The 15385-nt window shown below is 52.2% G+C and overlaps 1 protein-coding gene across 1 annotated transcript in view; it reads left to right on the top strand.

Moving 5' to 3' along the window:
- The first annotated feature begins 1109 nt into the window (after positions 1-1109).
- Positions 1110-15385, top strand: part of THSD4 (thrombospondin type 1 domain containing 4) — a 564181-nt gene continuing 549905 nt past the window's right edge. Inside the window, exon 1 of the mRNA XM_046009651.1 lies at positions 1110-1341. The gene's annotated coding sequence lies outside the window, so the exon portion shown is untranslated. The remainder of the gene's footprint in view (positions 1342-15385) is intronic.

Below are 15385 nucleotides of genomic sequence, written 5' to 3' on the forward strand. Positions count from 1 at the left end.
CTCTGCAGTCACCTTCAAGGTCCCACTGTGCACCTGCACTAGCAGAAGTTTTTAAAGGCAGGATAAACAAGCAGGCTGACTCGTTCTGAGGGAGACTGCCTATAGCTGGACAGCCTCTTCAAATGTGTGAGGTCATCCCACCCCTCCTGGGAGAGGGGGCACATTTTTACTACTTCCTACCTCATCAGTTGTAATCATCTAGGTTTGAATGTAAGGAATAGAGCACTGCGTTAGGAACCAAGAAGTGGGGCTCCAGCACTGTTTCTGCCTTTAACCAGCTTTACTCATGCCCTCACTGGGACAATACTGCCCAATTAGTAAGAGGAAGGGTTTGGATATACAGGCCAAAGTTTGATGATGGTGATGGTGGTGGTGGTGGTTTGCCCCAGGCTTTTTCCTTCCCGCCCAGGTAACTTGCATAAGACAAGAAACAATGCTGAATCGCTCCTGAGTGTGTTTCGCCCCTTGAGAACTTGAGTGCTCTGGTCCTTTTCCATTGCCTTTGGGAGCCAGTGAGTCCTACTTTGTACTTGAGTGGGCGAGTGAGGGTGGCCTCTGTGCCCTTTAGAGGAGGGCTCCTCCTTCCCCATCCTTCCAGTCCTGCCCTCTTCCCTGCTCTGGTTTACACCGGAATTCTCCTTACCGGCTGCCTGCTTTGGCCTCAGCCCCGTCCTGTTGCAGCCAGAATGACTGTTCCAAACACAGGGATGCGCCTGCCCCTCTTGGACCTCAGTCATTCAGTGGCTCCCACAAACCAGGATAAGATGAACCCGTAATTCAAGGCCTTCCACTATCCGCCCCTCGTTTACCTTCTGGTCTCAGCCCTTTTTCCTCTCCCCCAGCGGGTCCTGGCCGATCCGGACCACGCTTCACTCCGCTCTCGCCACCCTCCTGTCTACACCGCCCTCCTCTTTCTGGGATGATGTCCGTTGTCCCGGTACCCAGGGCTCAGTCCCACTCCTGTTTGCGAGGGGCCCCTCCGGCTGTCGCGGGGGTGGAGTGGGGCCGGTCCTTCCCGAGGCGGCCGCCAGGGGGCGACAGGAGCGGCTCCAGATGACAGCGGGAGGCCGCGAGTGGGGGAGGGAGGAGGGACCGAAGGAGCGCGGATCCCGGTTCTCCCGATCGCAAACTCCGAGCCACAGCTTTCCGCGCGCACCCGAGCCTCCGGCCGCCCGCTCAGCCCGACGCCGAAGCGGGGCGCAGCGGGAGCCCGTGCAGGGCGGGCGCGGGGCGGCGGCGGCGGCGGCCGTCCATGCGGCGTGCTCCGCGCTGCCGGGCGCCGGGAAGCACGCGGGGGCGAGGCGAGGCGGCCGCGGGCCGATCCGGGACGCGGACCGCCAGGTGAGCAGAGCCGCCCGCGCCGCGCGCCCCGCTCCCCCTGCGCCCCGTCCGCTCGGCCCCGACCCTGCCGGGCCGCTGCCCTCCTCCCGGGCCAGCTCTGGGACCGCAGGACTCGAAGGCGCGGGCGGTGGGGCGCAGTGGGTGTGTCCGGGGCGCCGCGGGGCTGTGCCCGTGCCGGGCTTGGGGAGCCAGCGCGCGCTAGGTCCGTGCCGACGGCTGTGCCGCTTCTCCTCCCCTTCGCTTCCATTCCTTTCGCTTCGCTTCCGTTCTTTCCCTTCCTTGGGGATTTACTGGTCCTGGCGCCAGCACTCACCCCTCCACCCTCCACCTCTGAAACTCTAGGGACAGCCAACCTGGGCCGTTCCGTAGTCGGGGCCCCGCGTTCCCTGGGCCGGGGCCGAGGGGGACCGGCGAGTGCACACCCAGCCGGTGCGCCCCGACCGCAGTCTCCCCTCCGTTCTGCCCCGGGCCAGAGAGCTGGTCGGTCTCGGTTGGCGCGCAAGGAGCCCCGGCCCGGGGCCTCGGCCACGCCGTTTTCTAGAAAGCCTCAAATCCTTGTGTGTGTCTGAGCTAAGCCGCTGCAGCTCAGCGCCTCTGGGAGCCGGAGTGGATGGGTTGTTTCCGCCAAATCCGGACACTTCCTCAAGTGCAGCCCAAGTACCTGCGGTCCTTGGCGCGCTTATAGAACAGGCTGCTTCAGAAGTAGCTCCTGGGGCTGCAGAGATCTGGAGGTTCGTATTTTTTTTTTCTTTCTTTGAAATAACCATCAGCCCTAACTTGGGAAGGGGATTTCAGGGCGTTCTCAGGCCCACTTAGCATCTGGAAATTGTGGGTCTGGTGTTTCCCAAGCAGTCCACACCCAGCCTCCCGCGCCCCCCCCCCCCAGCCTCCCCTGCTGCTTATTAAATGTGCATGCTTGCGTCTCTTCAAGTCTCCTGTATGCCCCCGTGGACCCGGGTAGCTGAAATGATTGTGGATGCCTGCTGGAATTGGGACTAGGAGACCTGGAGGGAGACACTAGAGAGGTCCAAGGAATCCTCTTGTCCGACTTTCCTCGCAGCTGGAGGCACCAAGGCACAGTAACAGTCTAAAGATTTTTCAAAGATCACACAGTTCTTAAAACGTGCATTACCTGCGTCTGTCTTTGCTTCATTGATAAAGGACTTAATAGATCTTCCTGGGTCTCAATGTGCAAGGAAGCAAACATTTTAAATACGCAATTTAAATACGGTACTACTCAATTCCTACAGATTGTTGTTGGCACCATAGTTGAATTCCTTAGAAAACAAAATCCTAGTCCTGGAATTAATGCGAGGAAGCAGATGGGAGTCCTGGGACTTTCCTATAACCCTCTGCAGTGCTGGAGCAGGGATTTCCCAGAGGTTCCGGCCTGGGAAGGGGGTTTGGGTGATCAGAATCCTGGAGGCCTTAAGGAATGAGGCACCTGGCTGGCCTCTCCAGAGGAGGGCTGGTCAGGTGAGCTCACCTGCCCTGCTGCCCCGCCCAACTCCCAGAGGGCACTCGGATTAGTTTTTATCTCTCTGTCACTATCTCCTACCCTGAAGAAATCTTTCTAACTGGCTGCTAGGGAAAAAATGAGTAAAATTAAATATAGTCAGGAGTTTGGGAGTAAGATCAGGGCTGGATGTTTTAACTGAGTTTTTTCGGGGGGGGTTGTTTGTTTGTTTTGTTTTGTTGCCTAGAAATGCTTATTGTGAACTTATTGTGATTGCAGCCAATTATTCTAAAGAGTGGTGGGGCATGAACCCCCCATCCCCTTCTCACCCTGCATTTCCCTGCACAGTACCGTTTGCCTCCCCGTTGGCTGGCAGTCTGAGTGTCTGAGTGCCCTCGATGCCCCTATCCCGTCCCCCACATTTATTGCGCGTTCATTACCAAGTTCCTTCCACATTCTTTTGTGATATCACAGGGGATCATTTTCCTGTCTCCCTCCCCTCTGCTCCCTCCATAAACCATGTCCACGTTACAGTAATCATCTCCCCTCTTGACTCCCAGCCATGAGTCACTTTCCTCATTTCAATCTATCTTCTTTCATGCTGACAGATTAATATTCCTAAAATTCTGATTTTGCCACATCATTCCTCTCAAGAAATCACAATGGCTCCCCAGGAGTCACTTCTATTTAATTCTTGTCCAGCTGATATTTTTGGGCATCTGCTGTGTTCCAGGGACTGGTACCATGTGCTAAGGCTTAAACTCAGAGCAGGACAATATCCATGCCCTGGATCTGTTGACAGGCTAACAGATGATAAATAGCCACCTGGGAGAGGAAAAGATGTTTAAAAAAAAATAACCACGAAACAGTGAAGAACCTTGGGGATACCGATGAGAGAGAGGCTTTTCCTGCATGGGAGGAGCTAGGACAATTACAGCTGGGCTTTGCAGCATGAGGAGGAGTTCAAGGAGATGGGAAAGGCTGGAAGGAGAGAGGGCATACCAGACGGAGGAAGAGCTTGAGCAAAGACCTAGCGACATTAATGTGCTGGTGTAGACATGGTAGACAAGGCCAAGGATCAGTCTTCATCTGGGCAGTTGGAACTGTCTTAATTCACTGGAGAAGTCAGTTTTGGAGGACTGCAGAGAGCCGATCCAAGAGCCGCCCACCTCTTCCCTGATGTCCCCGGTGTCTTTATGATGGGCTTGTGTGCACTCTAACGGCTGCTCAGAATTTCGGTTCTGCCAGAAAGTACACCCCCGCCTCTCTTGCACACACCTGTCTCGGTCTTCCCTGAACCCAGCTGAAGTCTTCCCCTGCCTCCTTTGCATTTACTACTTATACAGCCTGGACACATCCAGGCCGGGCCAGCCTCACCTCCCAGGCCCCTGAAGTTTCTCCAGAGTGGCCCCTGGGCTTCTCCTTCCTGAGTCTTTCCAGGCTGCGGAGCCGGGTGTCAGCCCATGGCCAGCTCTTGCTGGCTTGACAGCATGACTGTGTTGACGCTTCCTTCCCAGCTTCCTTCCTGACTCTTCTTGTCTTCCCTTCCCCGCCTTTTATCTCTCCTTTTCCTGTGCGTGCAGAATTGTGATAGTTATTTACATCTGCTTAGATGTGAGGGTGCCATTCTACTGACTCTTGTCTGTGAAAACAGTGATGAGCCATGTTAGGCCAGAAGTTACGGTGTGACACGGGCGGGCGCCGGGAAGGGGGAGCCCCGGTGGGAGGCTCTCTGGCTGGAGGATACTTCGTGGACTCTTGCCCTCTTGTGGACCCCCCACCTCCCTCCCACTCTGCGGGACCTGTGGCCTGACGCTGGGACCCCTTCCTCACTTCTGGGCCTGTGTTGCTTTTTTTCTCTCTCCAGGCCTTCAGAACTGACTTCTCTGGTTTCTGGAACCTTGCTGGCCCAATGAACTCATTCAGGTCACGTTTCGTGAGCACTGGGGTATGCTCTGCCTGATGCCTTAATCCTCCCAGCAACCTGTGAGGGAGACGGTATATTCCGCATTTTACAAGGAAGAAAACTCCAGCTTACTTGTCTTAGGTCAGCAGCTCAGGTTTTGAACCTCAGTCATAGAACCCAGCTCTCTCTCTGTCAGGTGCTCTTTCCGCTGTCTCACTGTTCCCTGAAAGGGTTGTCTGTGGGACGTCGGAATCCGAATTCGCATCTGGGGGGAAGACACCAGATACCAGGGTGGAGGCCGGCCTGGGAGTTGGCATTGTTTAAAGACTGCCTCAACTGATTGTTCTATGAGCTTGGCTTGAGGACCACTGCCTTAGGCTGCCTTCACAGGGAGGTTCTGGTGACAGGTGGTGAGCTGATAAGCCACAGGGTGACTTAGGTGACCTTTTTAACAGATGCCTTGACCTTGACTCTAAGGAGTGAGCAATGGGGGGCGCCTGGGTGGCTCAGTGGTTTGGGCCGCTGCCTTCGGCTCGGGTCATGATCTCAGGGTCCTGGGATCGAGTCCCACGTCAGGCTCTCTGCTCTGAGGGGAGCCTGCTTCCCTCTCACTCTCTCTGCCTGCCTCTCTGCCTACTTATGACCTCTCTCTGTCAAATAAATAAATAAAATCTTAAAAAAAAAAAAAAAAAGGAGTGAGCAATGGTGCATCATGGCCCAGCCAGGCGGAGACAGAGAGCCCTGTTTCAGTCAAAGGGAACCTCCGTTCAGTCCTGAAAACATGCCCCCATCCCCTCTCTGCAGACGTACGCAAGCCCTGCCCCAACCAGGCTCCTTGTGGATATATTTCTTGGCCTGAGCAAGGCTGAGGGAGCAAGATGGGGTAGGTTGGTTCGAGAGTCCCAGGTTTTCCAAGGTAAAAAATGAGCTGGGACCACCCCCCCATAAGGCCAAACACGACATGCCAGGCCCTCACTTCCCTGGCCTGGTAAGTCTCAACTCCCTTGCCAGAGTGGGGTCTGGTCACCAACACTTCCCCTTTATTCTATAAGCCCTTAAGTCATAGTTTCTGCCACGTGTGACAAAGGGATGGCCAAAAGCCATCTGGGGTCTGGTATGGGGACTGCTGCGCAGGCCCCCTGAGCACTAGGGAGAGGCCCAGCATGGAGTAGGAGCTTGGTGCCTGTTCTCACTCTGTTCTTCTCACCTTCTGTGTACCCAGTCAGGGTCTGGCAGGCAGGCAGCTCTCAGTATGTGCGCTACATATAATCTCAGCCCCCAAGTCCAAGGGGTTTGTGTCTGAATAATTGTCCAAATATGGCAGATTAACACCCGTGCTGCATAATAATGATAATAGTCGTCGGTCGTCGTAGTAGTAATGAATTATCCATTCAACATCCTCTCCCCACCCCACTCCCTTCTCCCGTTCCCTGGAGATCCCCCAAGGGAGAACCTCAGAAAGAGATGGGCAGCGTGTTCTCTGTTGCTGCTTAGCTGTCCTGGGAGAGTGGCCTCTTTCTGCTCATCTCCTCTCTTTCTACCTCACATTCCCGCTGTGCCCATCTCTGTCCCCTCTGGTGAGCCCTGCAGAAGCGGGTCCCTTCAGTGATGCTCCACGGTATTCTCCCACGGCCCCTCTCCCCTCGGGCATGGTCCAGAGCCCGAGAGCCGGGCCCTCGATGCAGGAAGGTGACCCTGGGCAGCGCAGGGCCCAGGCTGGGCAGCAGGCGGTCCCGCCCCACCCTCCCTGCCAGCTGGCGGGCTTCCTGAGGGCTGGCCAGGAGTGAGGACCCAAGTAATGAGTGATTAATGGGCACCCCATCTAATCTCCTGCCAGGGGAAATGAATGGCCAGCCATGGGTTGGGGCTCGTCTTGACCTGCTCCAGGTGGGCTTGGAATGCACCCAGCTCAGGATGGGGATTAAGGCTTGAAAGACAGAGGAAATGAGATGTTAACCCTTTAGGCCATGGCCCTCTGAGCCCCAGCAGGGAAATCACGAGGGAATTATCTACAGGCATCTGATGAAAGGGGAGCATGGCCTTTGATTTATGGCCTGGATGCAGCCACGTGGCTACCAGGCGTTGAGGGGGCTGCACGGGTGACAAGCCACACCTTGGACTTAAACATTTTTCTTGGAGGCTCAGTCAAGAGAGATTACTTTCTTGTGAACATGGATACACGGACAGCTGGGAGACGGCTCTACCTGATTCCTCCTTGGAAACCTTCCGATCCTATCGGCGAATTACAAATTGGTAGTTGCCAAACAGACTTTTCCTCCTGAAAGGCAGTGCCTCTGACCACGTGGCATTTTAAGGCAGAGAGGAGGGCGTGTGGCTCTGGCTGGTCCACATCTCCAGCAGCGGGGTCCACCTTCTCCTGGGTGGGGTGGCAGCGCAGGGATGCCGAGGGTGGGAGCCCTGGGGACCCCGCTCCCTGGGCTCCGCCCGGCCTCCACCAAGCTGTGGCTTCCTGGACAGTTGCCTTGTGTTCTGTAGTTTGCTGGTCTGTGAAAAGAGGGTGATAAGAGCACAGATCCCGGGTGAGACGCATGAGTGTGTAACGTGCTCACAGCAGCCTGGGAGCCATGGGAGTGCCACTGTGTTCCCTGGCTTCTCAGGCTGAGCCCAGAGACCATGGCTTCTCTGGGAAGGGCATGAGAGCTTCTCCTCCGGCTCTCTAAGACTTGCTGTGGGGGCGCTGACGATGCTCTCTCTGATTGATCTCGCTTGTTTGACCCCTGACCCTCACGTGCCTTGAATTCTGGCCCTCCTCTACCCTCCCTCTGCTGCTGGCTCCCTGGCCTCCGGCTGCCCTTTGGATGACACTGCCCTGCCCCTCGCCCCCTGCCTCCATGCTTGGCATCCGGTCACGGTGGATGGCCAGGGACGCTTGCCTGGTCCTCTTGCCGCATGCGCGCTGCCTGCCAGCTCTGCCCGTGGCCCGCCTTGCTGTGACCTGACAGCCCCAAGCAAAGAGACTGAGGGTAGGGAGGGCAGCTGCCTTGTGAGCCGTATTAGGAACAGTGGGGACAGTCTGATCCGGACCCAGGTCACAGCTCTGTCCCTTGTTCTGGTTTCTCTGAGCTCCCATTGCCTCATCCTTGATTGAGGCTAATAATAGTAACACTTATCTAATGGTCGGGAGGAGGGTCACAGCCAGCAATGGACAGGAGGCCCTCGGACTTCGAGGGGTAGGGGGGCTTTACTGCTGGTTATCAGCGTGGAGCTGTGTCTTCAAGCTTTGAGTCTCTTTATAGGGTGTGCACTGACATCCTGGCCTCCAGCTCTATTTAGTGTCTTTGTCACAACATACAAGTACCCAGGGCCTGCTTGACTCTGGTGATGTTTTGGTCAAGGCAGAGGGTTTCATTCTGCTTGAAGTCCAAGGGATCTTCTGGCCTGCTCAGGAGAAGGAGCTGCCGTTTATGGAGCTCCGTATCAGGTCATGGGATTTACCTGCATTAATTGATTGCATTCTTTCAATAATTCTTGTGAGCTAGACATTGTTATTCCTATTCTACAGCCTAGAAAAGTGAGGCACAGAGAGGTTAAGGAACTTGAGTCTGCTCACACAGCAAGTAGATGGCAGAGTGATGTTTGACTTTCTAGTCATCTGATTCCAACCCATGTGTTCCCAGGAAACTAATGGGCCAGTTAGTGCCTCAGTCTAATTGGAACCCACTGGAAAGTCGAATGGTAACCCCTGTAAAGTCTAATTATGAGCCACTTATGATTCTTTAAAAGTTGAGATGTAATTCACTTACCATAAAATTCACATTTTATTTTATTATTTTTTAAAAGATTTTTAAATTTATTTATTTGACAGAGAGAGAGAGAGAGAGAGAGACAGTGAGAGAGAGAACACAAGCAGAGAGAGAGGGAGAAGCAGGCTTCCCACCAAGGAGGGAGCCCGATGCGGGGCTGGATCCCAGGACACTGGAATCATGACCTGAGCCAAAGGCAGACACGTAACAACTGAGCCACCCAGGTGTCCCCAAAGTCACCATTTTAAAGTGTACAATTCAGTACTTTTTAGTTTATTCACAGAGTTGTGCAATCATCACCCATCATGTAATCCCAGAGTATTTTCATCACCTTCAAAAGTAACCTCGTGCCCATTAAAAGTCACTCCCCACCCTCCCTCCTCCCCAGCCCCTGAAAACCACTTATCTCCTTTCTCTCTCTCTGGCTTCTGGACATTTCAGATAAATGGAGTCCTAACAACATCTTCTTTCACTGAGATTAATGTCTTCATCCCTCCTGAAGTACGGATCAGTACCTCATTCCTTTTTATCACCAGTAACCCAGTCTTAAAGTCAAATATAAGGTGATTTTGCTTAGAGAGGGGATGGAGTACGGGCCTCTGAACAGACGCAGCACACAGGGGCTCGCGTGTTTTCCTGTTGGCAGGTGTGTGTGAGAGCACCGGAAGCATCGGGGCAGGTAGAGCGAATGTGGGGGTACGGGCAGGTGCGGGCCTGGCTGGCTGGCTGTGCCCGGGATGCCCAGCCGCTGTCCTCCAGACACCTTGCTGCGCTGCCCTTGGTTCATGCGGTCGGTGGAGTCTGCGGGAGACGTCCTGGCGAGGTGGCGTGGGTGCAGTGGACCTGTGCTTGGGAGAAGCCGGCCGGGGACGGGGGGGTGGCTTGAGAGTGGCCTTTGCCAGAGTCTCTCCAGGGTGGGCTCTATGTGGGCATCTCAGCAGCTGCGTGGTCGGCTGCGGCACTTGGGACCCAGGTGGCCTGCAGTGCCAAACACGGCCTTCCCATGGTGGCTCTGCTGATTTGCTGCTTAAGTTTCTCAGCATCAGACATGATGTTTTTCAGATTGCAAAGACAAGGTGTATTTATTGTAGAAAACTTGGGAAATAACAGAAAAACACAAATGATCCATAATCCCCCAACCAGTGATGACCATTATTTGTAACGTGTGCCTTTGTAGTCTCTTTCCACACACACACACACACACACACACACACACACACACACACACACACAGAGTTTTATAACATTGGTATCATGCTGAACATACTGTTTGGTTCACTACTTTTTTCACTAAACAGTAAATCATAAACCTTTTCCCTAGATCCTAAATATTCAGTACTCTTCTGAAACATGGTGTTCTTAATGGCTGCAGAGTATTTTTAGAAATGTTACTGTTTGCTTCAATGGCCCCCTCTTTGGCGACATGTTGCTTGTTTTCAGTTTTTCAACATTATTTACAAATAAAACTGCTTGTTTTGTGCATGTTTGGGATACTTCTGTTAGTGCTCTTTGAGGGACAAACTATACAAAAACTCCAAAGGTACTTGATACCTATGGGCCAATTGGCCTTCCAGAAAGACTGTATAATTTATGATTCCACAAGAAAAATTTTTTAACTTGACTTTACTGTATATGTAACTTTATCAAAACATCCCTCCCTCCCTCCTCTTTCTCTGCCCCTGCACTTTCTTGGCCCCTCTCACGTCTGCATACGAACACTCACTGCTTATACCCTTCTCTCTTCTCCTTGATTTGCCTAGAAGGACATGCACATCTGTCTTTTTTACAGACTATGATTTTGTGTAAACATTTCTCTTAACCTAGTCAGGCTTCCCATTTTTAGGCATAAATGACAATTTCCATCATTTTAGTTCACCGTCTGGGTTGGTTTTTCTAGTTTTTCCCTAATTAAAAAATGGGTTTCTCATTACCCATTACCAATGTCGCTGTTCAGCTTGCTGGTATGGCGTGTCGTGTCCTTTCCCTCCCTATCTCATGTTCTGTTTGGGAATTCAGTCCCCAGCCATGTAATAACCAAGTCCAAAGCCGGAGCCACGCTCACAGCGTTCGGCCCTGCTCAGGGTGCTGCAGAGAAAATGCACCTGGGAGGTCAAGGTGGGAGTGCTGAGAAACAATAGGGGGGCTTGTTTTCTGTCTTCCCTTCCCTTTCCCTCTTGGGTTCCGTTTTGCACTCATGCGGACACCAGAGGAACTCAGCACCTCACTTTGGGCAAGAGGCGCAGTGAGGGGTGGACTCCCCGAGTTCTGCACAAGGAATCATGTCAGCGTTTGTCCGGTGCTCACCTGGAAATGGAATGACAGCAGTGTGCGGTCTTTGGTGGATGGCTGCTTCCTCTCAGCAGAGCGGGGCAGAAGTTCTTGGCAGCTTCTGACGTCCTGTTCCTCTGCCCTGGGGGTTCCGTCTGGGCAGCGCTGTGCAGTCCCTTATTCCTGGTTCCAGTGATTTCTGAGCCTTGAGGTGCCTCAGATAGCTTCAACCCGTGTTGTCAATGGTGTGAATTCCGGTCCTGACTCTGCCACTTACAGTCCGTGTGGCTGGGGACAGCTTAACCTCCTTGAACGTCCGGTTCCTTGTGTGTGAAATGGATCAGGAGTCATAGGCGCGGTCAGAGTCAGAGGAGACAGTGTTTGTTCATCTCCCTGCTGAAACAAGGGGCTTCCAATGTGCCTTACATACCATCCTAAAGATAAAGCAGATGGTCTTCCTGCCTTTGGTGGGGTACTCACAGCCTTGGGGAGGGGACAGGCAGAGAGGATGACGGGTGTGATAAACATTTTGCAGAAGGAAGGCTGGGGGGCCAGGAGAGGGACATCAAATTCTGACTGGTGGGAGTTCAGAGACCCGAGGGGGTCCCTCACCTTAACAGGGAAGCGGTGTGGGCGGAGGGGAAGGAAATAGAAGGCTCTTGGGTTTGATGGGAGGGCGGCATTCTTGAAGACCTCCCAGGATTCAGATCTCTCCTAATTGACTTTCTTTGTTCCCATAAAATAAACGTAAGGACCAGAGCCTGCGGCTGTGCTTGATGCGGCGGTGCTTGTTACATTTCTCAGAAAGTATCGTTCTGCTTCGATGTTGCTTTCCCCGTGAGGGGTCAGCGTTATCTCTACCGAGGCTCCGTGGACTCTCTCATAACTTGCTGAGGATCTCATGACGGCTCTTTGGCTCCCTGAAGAGCTGGTGGTGGTGGTGGTTCCTCGTCATCTCGGTGTGTTTTTAATCTGGCAGCACCGTCTGACAGAGGGCCTCGATCGGGGTCCAGCACACTTTTTTCGTAAAGGGCCAGGGAGTTAGTGTTTCCGCTTTGCAGGCTGGTTGGGCTTTGTGACAAGAAATCACCTCTGCCTTTGGAGCAGGAGAGGACGACAGGCAGGACTTAAAGATGTGGACCAGGCTGTGCTCCAGGGAAACCTTCTTGGTTTGTTTTGTTCTGTTTTTGCGGATGCCGCAGTTTGAATTTCATATAATTTTTATGTCCTTAAATAGTATCTTTCTGATTTTCTCTATTTTTTTCTAGTTCAGAACAGGCAGCAGGTCAGGTTTGGCTCCCTGGGCAGGGGTTTGTTGACCCCTCGCCTAGATGACTATTATGCTTGAGAATTGTTTTCAGTTATAAAAAGAGTGAATGTTAAAATCTCCCAGTAGTTAACAAAATCACTCGCCGAAGTTCGAGTGCTTGTAAGAGGATGTAACTTAATTCACGAGTTCTGTCAGACCATGGTGGGCATTTATCATCTTGGGTGACGCCAAGGTGGGCAACTACTTCGACATGGCCTGTAATTCTTTAAGCAGTTGTTCTTACGAGTTAAAAATTTTTAATCATATTATTTCAAAATGTGGGCATCCAGGGACTTTCTTCACGTTGTTATGTCATTCCACCCCCTGCTTCCAGTTGTAGCCCATGAAATTGTTTATTATCCTATACTGTTGCAGAGTCTGGCAATTCTGCCTGTCCCTCCACAGCGTGATGACCTGTGGTAGGGGCTTTGGAACTTGATTTTGGCTGGAATTTGTACTGCAGAGGCGAGGGGAAGGCATGGGAGGAGGACCCAGGCGTATGTCTGGCACATGGTGAACGTGGACTAAACTTTTGTTCCCTCGCTTCCCTTTCTTTTCCTCCCCACCCAAAAGCTCTGTATATTTGGTCAGCCCCCAAACCTGCTGAGCCTCTTTGAAACTGTGGCTTTGCTTCTTTCCACATGCAGTAAAGTCACTAACCTTTTTAAATGGAAATGAAAACAAAGGCTGTTAGAAAGCAGTTTCCCCTCCTGGGTCACCAGCTTTCCTTTGCAGAAGAATAAGCAGTGCTGGGCCGAGACCACCAGCCGGCCAGCCGGGGCCAGACCAGAGAGGCCCAGGGTCTGGGAAAGGCGCCTCCAGCTGGGTGCAGACCCAGCTCTCCAGCCAGGAGGGGGGCGCCTGGCCTGCTGGCTGCTCCGAGTTCCACAGCTCCTGGGTGTATCTTGGTTTCAGGGATTCCAATGGTAGGAAAGCCAGGATCCTCTCCAGATGGAAGACCACCAGCCCCGAAGGTGACCGTGATGCTGTAGCTCTTGGCTCGCGAGTATGCTTTTGCTGTGTGTGTTGGACGGAAGGCCTGTCTTGAGTAGACGTATGTTTGTGTTGTTTCGAGGATAATGGTGCATACCTACGTGTGCTTTCTGGCCTGGGGTCTGGTGGGATGTGAAAGGAGGCAGCCACTATCCTTTGGCCAGTGAGACTTTTCGTTATTGCTTTGGCTGAGGGGCTGGCTTCTTCCTGTGCCTTAGGAGCTCTTTGGTTTACAGGCAAGTGATCTTAGAGCCAGGGGCCTGGGTGTTGAGTCCTGACTTGACACGAACTTGCCAGATGACCTCCAGCCATACTTTCTCCATCTCATTCTTCATTCCTAAGTGCATGGTGACAACCTAGACCATTTCTGAGGGCTCTTTTCTCAGTTGAGATATATGGGGAGCCTGGACTTTCGTTCCCACCCAGCATCAATAAGACATCCCTCCCTCTCCCCAGTGGGTTGTTGAGACATGGCCTCGTGGAGAGTCAGGACTCAACACCACCCGGTACCGAGGCTATTCGTCCCCCTTTACCTCCCACCAGTGGTGCCCGTGGAGGTCATATGAGGTACAGTAGTGAGGCCATATGAGGGAGGCATTCCTACCCCTTCCAGCCAGGGAAGGGTCAATGGGACCTGCTGGAGAGCTGAACTCCCATCCCTGCTCAGCAGTTACGATGGGCCCCCCCTTCCCCTGCCAACGTCAGTGGAGGCCAAGTGGCAATTTTGGGCTTCCATCTCCCCCAGCCATAATGATATGGGGTCCTCCTTCTGCTGCAGGAGCAGGGTCAAAGCCAGCCAGCTATAATGGGAGGTTTAAGTAAGATCTAGAGCCTCATAACATGATACCTAAGACATCTAGGTTTTGATTGAACATTACTACTCATCACACCGAGAACCAGGAAGATCTCCACCTGAATGAAAAAGGACAATTAAGGCCAACACCAAGATGATGGAGATGTGGGAATTATCTGGCAAACTTTAGAGCAGGCTTCATAGAATGCTCCAGGGAGCAACTATGAACATGCTTGAGACAAAGGAGGAAAAAAATGGGAAGTCTGAGAAAAGAAATAGCAGACATAAAGAAGAATCAAATGACAGCTTTCGAGGTGAAAAATATAATAACTGAAATAAAATCTCACAGGGATGGGCTTAACCACAGAACGGAGATGACAGAGGGAAAAAAAAATCAGTGAATTTGAAGATGTAACAATAAAAATGACCGGATCTGAGCCACAGAGAGAAAACAGACAGGGGGAGGGGGAAAAAGGACAGATTCTCAGGGAGCTGTAGGACTATAATAATGTCTCTGAAATCCTCAGGCAGAAGAAAGAAGGTGGGACTGAAAAACACTCAGTGCACTAAAACTTCCTGGGGTTAGGCTAAGGTACAAACCCGCAGAAATCAGGAAGCTTTAGTGACTCTCCAACAGGATAAACCCAAAGAAATCCATACCGTGGTACATTGTAGTCAGACTTCTAAAAATAATTTTGCAGAAGAAAAATGAAGTAGGAGGAATCTGTCTACCAGGTTTCAAGGCTTCAGTCGCTACACAGATCCAGACTGTGTCATGTTGGCAGTGGGTGTGTCCCACTGCCCACACATAGGTCAGTGGCACAGAGTAGAGAACCCAGACACACGCCCATCTGATGGTTGACAAAGGTTCACAGGGAAATCAGAGACGCACTGTAAGGACCTCAGTGAGGAGCGGGATGATCCTGGTAGAAGATGGAGTGGAGAGGAAAGAGCCCTGGGATAATGATCAGAGAGGTCCAGAGTCCTTCCCCCGCATGCACAGCTCATTCGTAGAGGCTGAGTTACGGTTGATCTTTTTCTCATCCTGGTTTGGGTCACAGGGAGCATCAACAGAGCAGACACAAGAGACAGGAAGAGTACAGATTTGCATGGCCACTGACACTAGAGAGAAAGGGTATGGTAACAGTTTCTTTCTCCTACAGCCAGTGCCCTTGTAGTGTCCCCTTTGACATCTGCATGACCTTTGACTCCAATGACTTGCTTCTCTTGGTTTCTTTAAGTATATTTCCTAATTCATGACATGGTTGTCTGTTTCATATTATCGTAATCTTTTGATCACAGCACCTGATTTCAGCTTTGCCTAATACCGGCCCATCACAGAATTGTGTAAAGGAAGTAAGACTCATTTGCTAAGCTTCTGCTTCGTTCTGTGAGGCTATATGGAACCTCTTGGCATCCACGACACAGCAGTGATTGCTACAAATCATTGACTAGATTTCTATCACTTAAAAAAATAATGACATAATTCAGATGTCAATGCAGAAGCCCCAAGAGCCAAGCAAAAAAAAAAAAAAAAAAATGCAAATCCTTTCCC

This window comes from Meles meles, chromosome 6 (assembly GCF_922984935.1).
Source record: "Meles meles chromosome 6, mMelMel3.1 paternal haplotype, whole genome shotgun sequence".
In the NCBI taxonomy this organism is placed as follows: Eukaryota; Metazoa; Chordata; class Mammalia; order Carnivora; family Mustelidae; genus Meles; species Meles meles.